The sequence below is a fragment of the Schistocerca americana genome, chromosome 1, assembly GCF_021461395.2.
Source record: "Schistocerca americana isolate TAMUIC-IGC-003095 chromosome 1, iqSchAmer2.1, whole genome shotgun sequence".
Lineage (NCBI taxonomy): Eukaryota > Metazoa > Arthropoda > Insecta > Orthoptera > Acrididae > Schistocerca > Schistocerca americana.
Window position 1 is genome coordinate 874,678,955 of NC_060119.1, and position 16,154 is coordinate 874,695,108.

A 16,154-nucleotide genomic window follows, 5' to 3' on the forward strand; every position below is an offset into this window, starting at 1 on the left:
AGTCAGGCTTTTAAATAAGTAGGGAAGAATACCTATTTTTTGCGCTCCTATAGGAGCTTTTTACCGCTGGCTTCCCCTCTTTTCCCTGTTGCGTGTAACTGAAAAGAAACATATTGAAATTGAAATAACGCGGAACCAATTTTACACGGGATTTAATTTTCCAGATGATAACGGAGACACTTTATAGCACGTTTCTCCATGCTGTTTCACTTTACGAACTAAGTTTTCCCGTCACACCGGATTTTACGTGTACCTCTGTATGTCGGAAACGGATAAAGATCGGAAGAAAATTTTCAAGACTGTTCGACATCAGGTTCTTAGGGAAACGTCGTAAGAATTACAGTTACTTGCTGTGCATAGCCGTATTGGAATCCGCGAAAAAACCCAAAAAACAAGTCTTTGGGGTGTTTCTCGATAACAGGTAAGAATGTTTGAAAACCGTCAGATTTCTCTTTTACATAAATGGCTAGAAAATATGAGGTTAAAGTTTGAGCAATTTGTTGCGGTTATTTATTACTTAGATTTTGCCTAAGATTGGATTTTACGTGTTGAAGTAAGTAACTTTGAATCTCGGTATCTTGGAAATGGATAAAGATACGAGCGGTCTAAGGCGCTACAGTAATGGACTGTGCAGCTGGTCCCGGCGGAGGTTCGAGTCCTCCCTCTGGCATGGGTGTGTGTGTTCGTCCTTAGGATAATTTAGGTTAAGTAGTGTGTACTCTTAGGGACTGATGACCTTAGCAGTTAAGTCCCATAAGATTTCACAAACATTTCAACATTTTTTTGATAAAAATACCAAGAAAATTTTCAAGGTTATTCGATATCGGTATCACTGGAATATATCGTAAACATTTACTCCATTTTCTGTGCATAACCGTCCTGGAATGCCTCTGCATAGCGGTCTTGGAATCTGCTGCTGGGTTTTGGTCCGCTGGTGCGCCCATGAAATAATGGTGCCTCCATATGTCCCATCAAACCCATCGTAGACGACACTAAACGCTAAAAGAATCAACCGATTTGCTCCATTTGCCTGAGCTGGAGATGTGTAATATTCATATTTTGACCCTGTACTGTAGGACAGCGACACTAAGACGATTCTTCTGTTGTGTATACAAATAGTTCCTAGCCCAAGGCCTATCCAAAGCGCTTGACCCTATATTTTATCACCCGCAGAACCCGAGGTATGACCATCGGAAAGTCCCGTCTCTGTATGTGGGGCGCTTTGAGATAGATCACGTACGTATGCTGTCACATGCATACCTAATGCATGCATGACTAACAAAAAAAAAAAAAGAAAGATCATTCTGACACGTTTAGCTAGTGATCATAATTCAGCCTCATCCTTGTCGACAGAAGTACGAGGGCTGTCCTGAAAGTAAGGTCCGATCGGGCGCCAAATGGAATCCACAGTAAAAATCCGATAAAGCGTAGCGCAGATGTGTTGGGCAGCGTCTCTAGCATACCCTCTGATCGCGTCCCGTAGCTCTTTTCAGTTCTGAGCATACAGTGAACACGTGAAGATGCCTAGAAAAGGGTGTCTCCCGCCAAGTGTTAGCGCCTGGTTAGACATTACGCCTGATGTCAAGCAGCCCACATAGCATTACTGTTATGAATTTCCTTCTTACAACGTTCTCTAGCGCACTCTACAGGGGCAATGAAGATGCTCCTGTAGCGTTCTCTGTGGGGAGTGTTTGGTCACCCACAATACAGCACGTAATTGGCTCCTGCTGAGTCTCATCTCTGCTCACGTGAACCACTGTCTATGAAGACATTTTGGCACAGGCAACGGGCTGTAGACCAGGGTACAGAATTGGCGGAAAGCACAGGCGGCTGCCTTCTGTGACTTGGGTATTTGAAAGATGGTGCAACACTATGAAAAATGTCGGGGTGGCGACCGTGTAGGGAAGTAGTTGAGAAGGTGCAGCTAACTGCCAAAGTTACACTCTGCCAGGCACTCAAATGTGATCTGCAGAGTATCCATGTAGATGTAGAAGATAACTACGGAAGTGCGTTACAGTTACGCAGATGTTGTTCCCATAAGAATAATAAACTGCTTGGGGAATATTTGTCGTACAGATTTACAGGTACTGTTTAAGTGGTATTTCAGGTCGCTTAACGTTATTTGTCACAGAAGAAACTGCGATCTCTGTAATTCATTTAGCGCACATTGACTGCTGGATTACTTTATGAAAAAGACCGAAAACCTTTCTTTAGGGGATATATCAAGACACCCTTGCCTCTTTCGGCGTAGTTTACCAACGTGATGTTATCCGGTAACCCCCAACATTATGATATAATTCTCAGGCATGTGCTGCTATACGAGTCAATCTCACGGCAGAGAGTTCGTTTTAGTTAATATCATTACGGATGCCTGAAGGCAATGTCTGTAGACAAGCTAAATATATAGCGGATACATATTAACATTTACCTACAGGGAAGTAGCGACAGGTGTTTTGAAGGTAAGGTTTTCATCAAACTAGTTTCATGCGACGCGTACTCAACACCTAGTAGGATTTAGGATCTAGAGATGAAAAGAGTTGCTTAAACCTGCTTTGCTCTCCGACATATTCTCGAACACGAATGGGAGTAAATCACTGTGGGTAGAAGAGAATGGGAAAACTGCTGGAAGAACCAGACGGAAACGTAAGAAGACAGGATATTCTGAAGATCCTACAAAATTCATCTGCTTGGAGGAATAGCATTCTCAGGGATCACGCACCGAACATGCGTCGAGGAGGAACTGCTCTAGGCAAAGGAAATTGTACTCAAATTTGTTCTATTATGCACGAAGATTTCTTATAAATACATGGTATTCCTAGTTACTAAGAAAGGTATTCTCGTCTTATTTTCGGAGCCTTGTGAAGCCAAACGACAGTTTAATTGAGTAAAAAATAGTGTTCTTGACTAATAAAATTACCAGAGCGTTGTAATAATGTAAAATATTTGTGTTACGTTACGAGAAAAAGTGATAATTGAACCTAATTGGTTAATACATTAGTAGGTTGATTACGCAGGTTACATATTTTACTTTTGTGTTTGAGTTTTACATTAACACCACCAATCAGTACGATTTATAGCGCCCTAAGGGATATTTGTATATTTACTTATGTTCTATTTACATTAAATTGCATATGTATTGGCATAACTCAGCATTACGCTATTTAAGGAAAACAATGAAATATCTACATAAAGAAGCTAGACACTACCCTTTGGCCATCTGACGTACAGATATATGCTCATTCGGAGCCCAGAAGACAAATGCTACTACTCTACTGTACCATACCCCATTGCTACACCACGGATGTAGTAATTTATAATCCTAGACTATATTTTACTATACACTACTTAAATGTACTACGCCACTACACTTTGCATCAAAAATTGAACATGATTTTCCTTTCCTTCTCCAGAACTCCACCGATAAACTTTCAGAAATTGTTCAGGAATACCTACTGAGTCTTTTGGTACAAGAGAAAAACCACAAACGGTTCTCGGCTGCTTGTTGCAGAGTTATAGCATTTCGATTGGTTTCCTGCCTCAGTTACCTTTGTACCTGTATCGCACATAAAATAGTGCACAACCTTGCAAATGTCGACGGTACGCGCTGTGACGCTTGTTTGGAAAGAAATCTATCCCTTTCACTCTCGGCACTTTAAGCTGACAATTGTAATGGCCACTTTATCCTTCGACCTCCAAGCTTGCATTCAGCACTTCTCGGTTCTGTCTCATGTTTGTTTCGTCTGAGGGTTGTTTCGCTGTTCTTTGACCTGTGTTGTGCGTTTAGATGATTGCGTATTGTAGACTTATTCAGTTTTGTGAACATCTGTTCATAGAAACGATTATGACTGGGACAACAAGTCGAATAAATCATGATTACATTATTATTCTATAGCGAGACCGTGGGTCCCTTACACCAAAATTCTCAGAAGGTATTACTGAACAGCCTCTGAAACGTTAACGGTGAAGTTCTGGACCACCATTTATGCAGGTCAATAATGCATGTGTGTGAGGTGATGCTCGATTCAGAGGTAAGCCGGTTCGAATACTGGTGGTGGAAGAAATTTTCACCAGCAGTATTTGGCCTGCCAGGGGAGGAGACGTGGTGGCGTAAAGTTCTTAATAACCAGGTTTTGTGCCAATGGCCTGGATTAAATTCCAAACCTGTTTGCAGTGCCTGATGAAGTGAGGACATGTGACACTTTCGAAGGTGAAGGTGATGCGTTCGTCTCATGGGGACCCCCCCCCCCCCCCCCTGCCTAGATGAGCTGTAGCACTAATGGCCCCATCGTCAGTGGCAGTGGAACACTAATTGATCATACGCCTGTAATGTAAGCCAAACTTTGAACATAGGTATGACGACGCAAACAGAAATGCACCGTGCAGTAGCTTCAGAAGTTCAGTTGCAGATTTTTGACGTTTATATGAATCCGTACTGGTTAACAGACGGTTGTTACGAAACAACAAAATCCACCTTATGCTCAACGGACGATTTGTCCGGTGAAACAGCAGGCTGAAAAGAACTTTGTATCTGCTGTGAAGAAGCCTTGAACTCGCCTTTCAGCATGTTAAACATTGATGTTCAGTTCAAATACAGCTCGTGGAATGCTTGGAAGAAACACTTCAGGTTGTACAATTATCGTGGTGCAGCAGTAGTTAAAACCTTCGACGGTTTGGAACAGCCGAATTACTCACAATAGCCGATGCCACATCTTTCGTTCCGCAAATAATAACGTCTTACGTTCTCCCTAGCCGTCTCTGGATAATACACTCACGGGAGACGATACACATCTCAGAAGGCCAACACTTCAACCCAAACTGAACTGAGACTTAAAGAGAAAGAAAGTTCGTTGCCGTCAGCACCTTTCCTATTGGGCATGAAAATTTCGTACAAAAATATTCGACGTTCATATTACGCAGGGCAGACATTAGTACGCCTGTACCGATGTGGCATCCAAAGCCAAGAGCAGAATAGAATTCGTGTCTATCGCAGCCATTCAGATGAGGTGTCAGCTGCTGGGTTTACAACCGATACGATATGCCTTGTCTAGTAATATATGCCTGTAATACAACAAGCGAAACAACTGAAACGATGAATCCCATCCATTTTCCTCGGCTCCAACCCAGAGGAATACGAGAAAAATACAATGGTGAGAATTACAGTAATTTTCATAGTCATGCCATTGAGTTTCCGGTTTCGCCTTCGTGCAGTCAAATTGTCATCGGTCCCGGCGGAGGTTAGAGTCCTCCCTCGGGCAAGGGTGTGTGTGTTTGTCCTTAGGATAATTTAGGTTAAGTAGTGTGTAAGCTTAGGGACTGATGACCTTAGCAGTTAAGTCCCATAAGATTTCACACACATTTGAACATTTTTCAAACTGTTATCATGCAACATAATCTGGACGTGAGCTGCTCCAAAGGTCAGTCTCTCACAATAACCTCCATTCCATAAACTAATATAGATTCAATACAAATACTGTCAGTCTTCTGTTTTCAACGTGTTTGCTCGTTATGAAGTCACATGGGTATGTCTGGTATCGTTAAGTTCAACAGTCGCCTGTAGAGGTGTGGAAAACGTCTCCACGTTCTCGGCTCCAGTCCACCCCATAATATTAATCTCTGAGATTCGAAGATCTCAGTGACAAGTCAGTCCACAGGATTCTCGCAGTTCTGTGGCTCGATGCACTCTGTCATTATCGTCAGTGAAGAGCTGCACGGTATTCATCCAACAACCGACGTCGAAGTGGGACTGCAATCATACGACAAGAAATGTCTGCTCACCAAAATCCCACCACTCCACCCCAGCACCGAAATAGACTTCTGCAATGTTCCTTCTTTCCATTCAATTATACGATGAAAATTGTTCCGAACTCTGAAGTACGAAGAACGCTTACCCCTATCCACTGCTGGTCCTTTCACGATGTTGGATCCATCGCTGCTCCACCGCGAGTAAGGCGTATAGCGAACAGACCAACTGCTCTGCGTCGTTGATACACAGTTTGTAAGAGACTACAGTTCCTGAGGCAGCAGCTGTCTTGCAGAAGTAGTTCGACTTTGCCAAGCAGTTTAGAACAGATATCGACTCTTTTCTGGAGTGGTTAGTATTAGTCGACCTTACAGTGAACTACGACGAACGTTGTCTGCTTCTGAGAACTATAGCCAAGCATTTGAGTTGACATTTAATGCTACACTGAATACCGCGAGGTTGTGTTGTCTTTCTGAAAGCTTCTGAGGCGTACGGTGAGTAACACTTTTCGTATTGCGTCCTTTTGGCGTACTGTCTACAATGCTAAATCATGTAGTGTCTACAATTCATATAGTGTATATTCATCGGAAATTGCGATTTTTTATGTTCTCAAGAGTCTTCAGTTGTTCGTGTATAATTTCCTTCATTCGAGAACAACACTGGTTAGTATAACCAATTTTTTATCTAGATGACGGAGACGGGGTCAGTACCCGAAAATACTGTTTTACAGTGACACGGCGCTGTTTGAAATACGAGAGGATTTTGTTCATTAGTGCTACAGATAGAATCTTTGGGGGCATTCTTTTATGGTGCCTGAAGTTCACAGATAGTAGTGCTTTTCAATTTTCTGATATTCTGAAGCAAGAAATTAAATAATACGACTGGCCTACAATCCCGCCACTCATGGTGACAGCCTCGGAGAGCGTCGGCTGTATTATTTGTGTGCCACATATAGCGTGGTTATAATTAAACGTTTGCTACTACAGGCAGTGTAGACGGGAAACTGTTTACCGTATGAGTACCCAAAGTTATACGAATGATATTCTCTCTGCGCGCTGTAGGAATTGCCTTGTTAGCGGTGTTAATGTCTCGACTTGCCGCTGGGAGCCGTTACTGGTCCGGCGACATAGGGCTGCACCAGATGCATCATTGTGCATTACAACTGCACACAGTCAACGCGTGTCTTCACAAGGTGTGCAGGACTTTACTCGCAAAACTGTTTTATAAAAACAAGAGCAATACTGCTGCTGCCGTGCGGGGTAGCCGTTCGGTCAAGGGCTCCTCACTACGGTTCGTGCGGCTCCCCCCGTTGGAAGTGCGAGTCCTCCCTCGGGCATGGGTGCGTGTTGTCTTTAGCGTAAGTTAGTTTAAGTTAGATTAAGTAGTGTGTAAGCCTAGCGACCGATGATCTCAGCAGTTGGGTCCCATAGGAACTTACCACAAATTTCCAGATTTCCAACTGCTGTTGCTCTTCGCGATTATCGACGCATTAAAGGAGTTAGAGGAACGCCCTCTTTCCGCAACGGGGTTGAGGAACATAATTCGAAAGTTCGAATTAACTGGCGATTTGGGAATACTTCCTGGGAGAGACCGACAACCAAGTACGCCACAAATTGATGGAGAAGTTACTGTTTCGATAGCTGAGAGCGCTGGATGCAACGTACGATCTTCAAGCAGTTCACGAGCTGTTTCACGGCAGCTGAAAAATCCATCGTTCACCGTCGGAAAAATGCCTCTAGTGCGGTTCCAGGCTGTCGTGGATGCAGACGGTCGTCACATTGAGCAACGTTTGTAACGGACAAGTTGCTCTGTAACTACAATATATGATCTGAAGATGGGCAGCTAGCCCGAAACCGGTAATTGAAAATAAAGAATAACGATCGAAGACTGAAACGCCATATTTTATTTAATGAACGATCGCGGAATTCCCAGTGAGACAACCATGTCTAGTTTTGATGGTACGCAATTAACAAATGTTACCCACTCACGCGGAAATTAAAATGTGTTTCTTGCAATGGTTTTTCGTTATTTCTCCTCCGCATGTAATCATTTTTCATGGGGGACCCTCCACTATAGCGAAAGTTTAAGTATAAAAACCCTGTAGAAACGATTTCTGCAAACACATGTGAACGGTCAACCCCCACCTCCATATGAATGATCTTTGCCTTTCTGCAGGAAATAAATACCTGACCCAACGGTTGGATCGACAGTTCGTATCTCAGAAACTGAAGCCTCTGTCCACCTCGCATCGATACAGCTGCTACGTCGCTTTCTGGACCTGCACTTTGTCTAGAAACTCTGTACGATTATGTTACATTCTTTCAGACGATTCTGGCTTTGTTGGTGCTGATTTGAGCTCACGTTACTTGCAGTCGTAACGTCCGCCTCTCTACTGCGTATTCGGCTACCTAGCGTCGATCATGGTTTCCAGTTACCACACATTACGTGATTTGCAGCAGTGCAGTTCTTAGCTTGTGTCAGGCTGCAACACAAAGGCTGGGAAGCGGCAGTGAAGACGACGGAGCCGCTGCCCTCCTGGGCTGACTGGATGCTGGTGGCGTGCCGGCGTCATTAGTGAGCGTCCGTCACAGCTGGACGCTCCGCTGCGCTGTGGAGCTGCTGCGTGCGAAGGCGGCGGCAGTGTTGGCCGTGGCGTGGGTTGACGTGACGCAACGTCGCATAGCGACGGGGCGCGCTGCGATTCCCAATGCCGCCCCTGACCGCGGGGGACAGAGTGCGTGTGTGCGCTCACCGGTGACTGCCCGCTGGCGTCTCCTTTCCTACTCCGTCGCCCGTGCAGGGCAGCCGGAGCGACGCGGCCGCTTTCAAGCCTGAACGGAAACACCGGCGCAGAGTCTGAGGCCGTCGGCACACGGGACGACGTGCATGCACATGTGATATCGAACGTCAGGAGACATAGCACGGCACGAGCTCGTTAACGTGATTCTGCGCTCGCCAGAGGCAGTTATCGGCTTTATTTGTCTCGCAAACCATACTGTTCATGAAAAAGGACGCGCATATAATTCCTATGTAAATTCTAATGGCACGCGTATTACCTCACTTGTCCATATGATGATGATGATGATGATGATTTATATGACGGTAAAATCTGTTCTCGAAAGAACAATTACCGTTGATGACCATGCAGCTTTGCTAGAATTGAAATGATAATTAAATGGACACACTAGCTGCAAAAAGGCGTTGATCCAGTTCATTGGGGTCATGTTGAAAATGTGTGCCCCGACCAGCCGGCCGAAGTGGCCGTGCGGTTAAAGGCGCTGCAGTCTGGAACCGCAAGACCGCTACGGTCGCAGGTTCGAATCCTGCCTCGGGCATGGATGTTTGTGATGTCCTTAGGTTAGTTAGGTTTAACTAGTTCTAAGTGACTAATGACCTCAGCAGTTGAGTCCCATAGTGCTCAGAGCCATTTGAACCATTTGTGCCCCGACCGGGACTCGAACCTGGGATCTCTTGCTTACATGGCAGACGCTCTAACCATCTGAGCCACCAAGGCCACAGACGATTGTGCGCCTGTAGAAACTTATCCCTTGCACGCTCCCCGTAAGACCCACATTCCCAACGTGTCCACATCACTACATTCGTAGTGCGCCTAATAGATGTTGGCCCATCATACTCATTACTCGTGGCGTATTAATCTACCAAGTCTCGTACGAGTTCGGGCATAGCGTGTGCGTTCGCACAAGAAGGTCAATGGCCGGGAAGCCATATTTTAATTATATATGACGGTAGTATCTGTACTCGAAAGAACAATTACCGTTGATGACCATGCAGCTTTGCTAGAAATGAAATGATAATTAAATGGACACCCTAGCTGCAAACAGGCGTTGATGTACTTCATTGCGGTCATGTTGAAAATGTGTGCCCTGACCGGGACTCGAACCCGGGATCTCCTGCTTACATGGCAGACGCTCTAACCATCTGAGCCACGGAGGGCAGTGAGGATTGTGCACCTGCAGAGACTTCCCTTGCACGCTCCCCGTGATGATGATGTTTGGTTTGTGGGGCGCTCAACTACGCTGTTATCAGCGCCCGTACAAATGCCCAACCTTTGCTCAGTCCTATCTCTCCACTTTCATGATTGATGATAAAATGATGAGGACAACACAAACACCCAGTCATCTCGCGACAGGTGAAAATCCCTGACCCCGCCGGGGATCGAACCCGGGACCCCGTGCTCGGGAAACGAGAACGCGACCGCGAGACCACGAGCTGAACACTTGTCCAGATGTTAGTCATGCTGTTCTGCCTATGCTATGCATAAATAAAAGCTTCTGTATCCGTGAATGTGTAATAAGACAAAAAGGAAAGACAAAAAATGTGTTCAAATGTGTGTGAAATCCTATGGGACTTAATTACTAAGGTTATCAGTCCCTAAGCTTACACACTACTTAACCTAAATTATCCTAAGGACAAACACACATATACACACACACACACACACACACACACACACACCCAAGCCTGAGGGAGGACTCGAACCCCCGCCGGGACCAGCCGCACCGTCCATGACTGCAGTGCCTTAGACCGCTCGAGGAAAGACAAATGTCCAGTCAGTAAACTTATAAAAGTCCACTAAATCGAACAAACTCACTCCTGATAGAGAGCGCATTTATATTTACATAACATCAAATGTTACAGAAATTAGTTCTATTGACACAATCTTTTAGATAACACGAATATAACATACCTCCAGATGCGAACCCTCTACCGACCCACTCACAGTTCTGTACTATGGCGCCTCTTTTTGCTGATATCACATGTTTCGTTAATGTTCGTTGTATTTGTCCGGGGCGGACGTCCCATGAGACCTATTCAAGTTCGTCGTTGATCCGTTCGCTCAGTTTTTTTTTATTACAGATGGCAGCTAACCTTCTGGCCGAACACGCTGAGCTACTGTGCCGGCGTGGCGCCTCAGTCAACTACGCTATGCTGAAACCGTGTTTAGTGTCCTCGTAATGTATGTTACAGTCTTCTAAAGGCTTTAACTGCCGAACTTTTATTAATTGACATTTAATTATAACGACTCCTAACAAGAACGACACCTTTTCATGGATCTTCAGTGGGTCGTTGCTTCCAAATGTATATAATACGCAAGTTACAACGAGAAACTGACTAAATACCAAAATTCTTCAACTATCAGAAGTACTCATTTTACTAAGGTTTGCAGCTCCTCTTTTCGTTCTTCCGTGTTTGCGATTTAAAAACTCGGTTGTTTTGGAAATCAGCCTTATGCAAACACAATTAGTTTATTTTTATATTTACCCAGACATGTTTTGACACCAATTTATCATCTTCTGTGGGTCAATTTTTTTTTTACTTCTGTAAAATACAGTATCTCATTTGTACTAATTTAACTGCTGAAGGCCTAAGAAATACAATATTTGCAATTTGCTTCGTTTCGTTTAGACACTCACCTTAAAATTACATCGCTAACTGAATTGTATTATTATACATCAATTTTAGTGCTTTTTTTTTTTTTTTGACGGCATGTCATCTGCAAAATAGCCATGAAGAAAATTATTGCGTGTTAGTTGTGAGCTGTTTCGAGGATGGAGGTTATGTACGTTTCTGTACTTACATTTTTCGTTCTGTTTCGTGTCCCTGGTTGGTGTCTCAACCAACAGCTATTTAGTACATTGTTTTCACACAGTTTTTCACAAATTACCGCTCACTACTTCACCTCACATGCACTTACACAAAATGTGGCGAAATGTGATCTGAGCATACACTCCAGACAACACCCTCAGTGAGAGGTGTTACGTTATTGTCTTTGCTCACTTGTGCATCGTTGGTCTTGTGTTTGTTATGGCACTGATTTTGAATGTGTGTGTGTGTGTGTGTGTGTGTGTGTGTGTGTGTGTGTGTGTGCGTGTGTGTGTGTGTCTGTGTGTGTGTGAGAGAGAGAGAGAGAGAGAGAGAGAGAGAGAGAGAGAGAGAGAGAGGGAGGCAGAGAGAGAGAGAGAGAGAGAGAGAGAGAGAGAGAGAGAGAGATGGAAAAAGGGGTGGGGAGGGAACCAAGAAAACAGAACTTTTTTTTTTTTTTGCTGTTATGTTCTTTGTGGGGGGGTCACCTTTGTATAGTTCATTGAGTGTTCCAAACAGTGTTTTGTTGCACAGTGTTGTATTTTCATTCGGGACTCTCTTTCTCTTTATTGATGCTTTTTGATTGTGGTAGTTCTCCTCTATTGTGAGTTTTTGATACAGACTGTTGCTTTCTCTGAGGATCTTAAGATCAGTCTCCATGTTTTTTGGGTGATGGTTTTCTTGTATTATATGGTCTGCAAAAGTAGAGTATGTACTATCACTTCTTAGGGCTCTGAGGTGTTCAGAGTACCTCGTTTTGAAATTTCTTCATTTTTGGGCTATGTAGACTTGTTCCCTGTGATTTCTACCCTCGAGAAGCAAGAGGAATTGATAAATTTACTCATAATGTGCCACTGTTGATATGGAGATTTGGTCGTTTCACACGAGACTGCCATGCAGTGGACACTGCCTTTCGTAATTACAGTTTAGGCACGTTCTAAAGAACTAGAGATGTTACGGGGGATTTCCAAAACATGTTTCTACTGGAGAAGCTCGTAAAGGTTCACAGAAAAGACGAAAACCCGTAGGAATGAGAATGTGTCCCTCGTCCATTGGGGGCGAGGTTGACAGAGCGGCCAGCTCCGTGCCTGCAGAGCTTACCCCCACTGTACATTCTGGTCACGTGCCCGGTGGCTGGCGCGGCCGTCCGAGCGAATGGCGACAAGCTTCCATAATGAAGTCCTCGTCCGCGCCCGCAGCTCGCTCCTGCTAAATGAGAACACGCTTCTCTTCTGCGGAAAGAACTCTCCGGGAGCTCAAAGGTATTAAATTCGAACGGGGGCACCATTTCGACCGCTAAGGACTCTGGTTCTCTACAAAAAACATCTCTTTTCTTCATTTTATATTCTGCCCGGACATTGGCAGCAAGGCAATAAGGGATGATTAAGTTGGTATCACGTGGCAGCGACAAATGTGGCTCCACCTACTTCTTAAAATGGAACCAGAGAGTCGAAAGTAACGACGTTGCGCTTTCTGCGATACATAAAATGTGGCCGACTGACGTACGGGGCTATACACGTCCCGCTCCAGTAAAACAGGTTGGGTGGAACGAAAAAGTGCAGGATTTAAACTGGATACACAGAGGTTGCAAACTATCGCCGGGCCCCGCGCGAAATGGCCCGCGCCAATAAAAGAGGGAGAGGCTGAGAAACTGCCCGCCGCCTGCCCTGCGCCACGCCCCGGCCTCCCCGGGCAGCGCCGTTTGTTAACTCCCCCCACGCACCCACTCTCCCACGTTGCACGCGTGCCGCCGGTGCGTGGACCGCCCAGGGCGACACACTCGCCAGCCAGAAACCTTGCTGCTGAAGTGCACACTGAGGTGACTACAGTAATGAGGTACCTCCTAATGTCGTGTTGAACCTCCTTTTTCCCGGCGTAGTGCAACATCTCGCCGTGGCAAGGACTCAAAAAGTCGTTGGAAGTTGTTGCAGAAATACTGAGCCATACTGCCTCTGTAGCCTTCCGTAATTGAGAAAATGTTGCCGGTGCAGGATTTTATGCATCTACAAGTGGCAAGCACTCAACAAATAGTTGGAAGTTCCCTGCCGAAGTATTGAGCCATGCTGCTCCTGTAGCCTTTCATAATTGCGAAAATGTTGCCGGTGTTGGATTTTATGCATCTACAAGTGGCAAGCACTCAACAAATAGTTGGAAGTTCCCTGCCGAAGTATTGAGCCATGCTGCTCCTGTAGCCTTCCGTAATTGAGAAAATGTTGCCGGTGCAGGATTTTATGCATCTACAAGTGGCAAGCACTCAACAGATAGTTGGAAGTTCCCTGCCGAAGTATTGAGCCATGCTGCTCCTGTAGCCTTTCATAATTGCGAAAATGTTGCCGGTGTTGGATTTTATGCATCTAGAAGTGGCAAGCACTCAACAAATCGTTGGAAGATCTCTGCCGAAGTATTCAGCCATGCATACTCTGTAGCCTTCCACAATTGCGAAAATGTGACCGGTGCAGGATTTTGTGCGCAAACCGACCTCTCGATTGCATCCCATAAATATTGAATGGGATTTATGTCGGGCGATTTGGGTGGTCAAATCATTCGCTCGAACTGTCCAGAATGTTCAAATCAGTTCCGAACAGTTGTGGCTCGGTAGCAAGGCGCATTGTCATCCATTAAAAGTCCGACGTTGACTGGGAACATGACCTCCACGAATGGCTGCAAATGGCCTCCAAGTAGCCGAACATAAATATTGCTAATCAATGACTGGTTCTGCTGGCCCACAGCATTGTGGAGCCGCCACCAGCTTGCACGAGCGACTTTTTGACAGCTTGGGTCCATGGCTTCATGGCACGTGAGACACCCTCGAACGTAGCATCAGTTCTTACCAACTGAAATCGGGACTCATCTGACCGGACTATGGTTCTGCAGTCGTCTAGGGTCCAACCGATATAGTCACGAGCCCACAGGAGGCGGTGCAGGCGATGTCGTGCTGGTAGCAATGGCACTCACGCCGGACATTTGCTACCGTACCCCATTAACGCCAGATTTCCCCGCACTGTCCTAACGAATAAGTTCATCGTACGTCCCTGTTTGACTTCGGCGGTTATTTGGAAATTTGGAAATTTTCTGGTAAGGTCTTATGAGACCAAACTGCTGAGGTCATCGGTGCCTAAGCTACTTAATCTAACTTAAACTAACTTACGCTAAGGACAACACACACACACACCCATGTACGAGGAAGGACTCGAACCTCCGACGGGGGCAGCCGCGTGGGCCGTGACAAGGCACCTAAGACCGCTCGGCTACCACGCGCGGCTCGGCTATTTCGCACAGTGTTGCTTGTCTGTAAGCACTGAAAATACTACGCAAACGTCGCTGCTCTCAGTCGCTAAGTGAAGGCCTTGCCCGTTATGAGAAGTAATGCATGAAATGTGATATTCTCGGCACACTCCTGGCACCACGGATCTCGGAATATTGAATTCCCAAACGACTTCCGAAATGAAATGTCCCATGCTTCTAGTTCCAGCTACTACTCCGCGTTCAAAATCTGTTAATTCTCGTCGTGCGGCCATAATGACGCCGGAAGCATTTTCATCATGAGTGACCTGAGTACAAATGACAGCTCCGCCAATGAACTGCCCTTTTACAGCTTGTATACGCGATGCAAAATCCATCTGTATATGTGCGTATCTCGAGACTATGAATATTGCCACCTCAGTATAAAGCGCACTTACGGTGATGTCCGCGGATCTTCTGTTGTGTGCAGCTGTTGGTAATTCGTAATCGCTGGTCGTAGCCAATCAGGTGATAGTATATGGTAGTCAGTGAGAGTCGCTGTGTTTATCATGTACGTTTTCGAATATATCAGGATTTCTGAATTTGTTGTTAGGTTGGGATCGAGCAGCACAGCTTCAGTGAAGTGAAATTTATGAAATTTAGTAGGACCACTCAAAAAGGAATAAACTGTGGGCTGTAAGACGAAAGCGGTAGAAGGGGTCGTAATGTCATTGCCTACTGAAGAAGATGCGGACCCCGAAAGAGTGTTGAGACCCAGACCTCGCTGCTAGAGGGACACGGGCGCACACGCCCGTAACGACAGAGCGATCACGTGAACACCTCGACCGTCCACTGCACTAGGTAGTGCTGAAAACAGAAACGAAGGTTTCAGAAGACGAGCCAAATGTTTCCTTACTGAGTAATGAGCGCGAGAAACGAAAATTCGAGGCAGAATGGTGAAAGTGTACGGAGAGCATAGCATATCCGCAGCAATTTCAACGCTCACCCCGACCACAGGGGTAAACCGTAACTCGCTGGTCTTCAGTAATGAAGGAACCCACCTGCTGAATAACGTATCAGTAATGCGGTGTGGCATTCCATATCGAACCTCATCGGCTAACGACATCCGTCCTTTCAGTCGTTTGCGCCACGCCTTGACCCTTTCAACGGATATGCAGTGTTCTTTGTACACTTCCGCCATTCTCTGGCGAATTTCCGTTCCTCGCACTGCTTCCGCGGTCAGTAAACGCACAACACCCCTTTGTTCTTCTTTTGAGCCTCAATTTCTCTGTTTTCAGCACTGCTGAGTGCAGTGGGCGGTCGACGCCTTCACGTGCTCACTTCTGGTCACGTGGGTGTTCGCGCGTGTTCCTTAAGCGGCTAGTTTGGGACTTCAACATTCTTAAAGATACCACGCCTTCTTCCGCAGGCAACGGCATTACCATCCCATATGTGGTTTACATTTCACAGCATCGTGCTCGTTTCCTTTTTAATCGCCCTAATACAATCTTGAAACGATCGTGGTATCCGTGTTGCTGCTTAGGGTTCGACCTGAACACACAGTATTACAGTCAGTGTTATTACAAAC

At 45.5% G+C, this 16,154-nt stretch overlaps 1 protein-coding gene and 2 non-coding genes across 4 annotated transcripts in view; 1 reads left to right on the top strand and 2 right to left on the bottom strand.

The window, feature by feature from the left end:
- LOC124614036 (matrix metalloproteinase-2-like) overlaps positions 1 to 16,154 on the top strand; it is a 914,756-nt gene that overhangs the window by 72,270 nt on the left and 826,332 nt on the right. The gene's annotated exons all lie outside the window — the stretch shown is intronic.
- Trnat-ugu lies at positions 9,181 to 9,254 on the bottom strand. The gene has a single exon. It is a non-coding gene; the product is annotated as a tRNA-Thr (tRNA).
- Positions 9,621 to 9,695, bottom strand: Trnat-ugu. The gene has a single exon. It is a non-coding gene; the product is annotated as a tRNA-Thr (tRNA).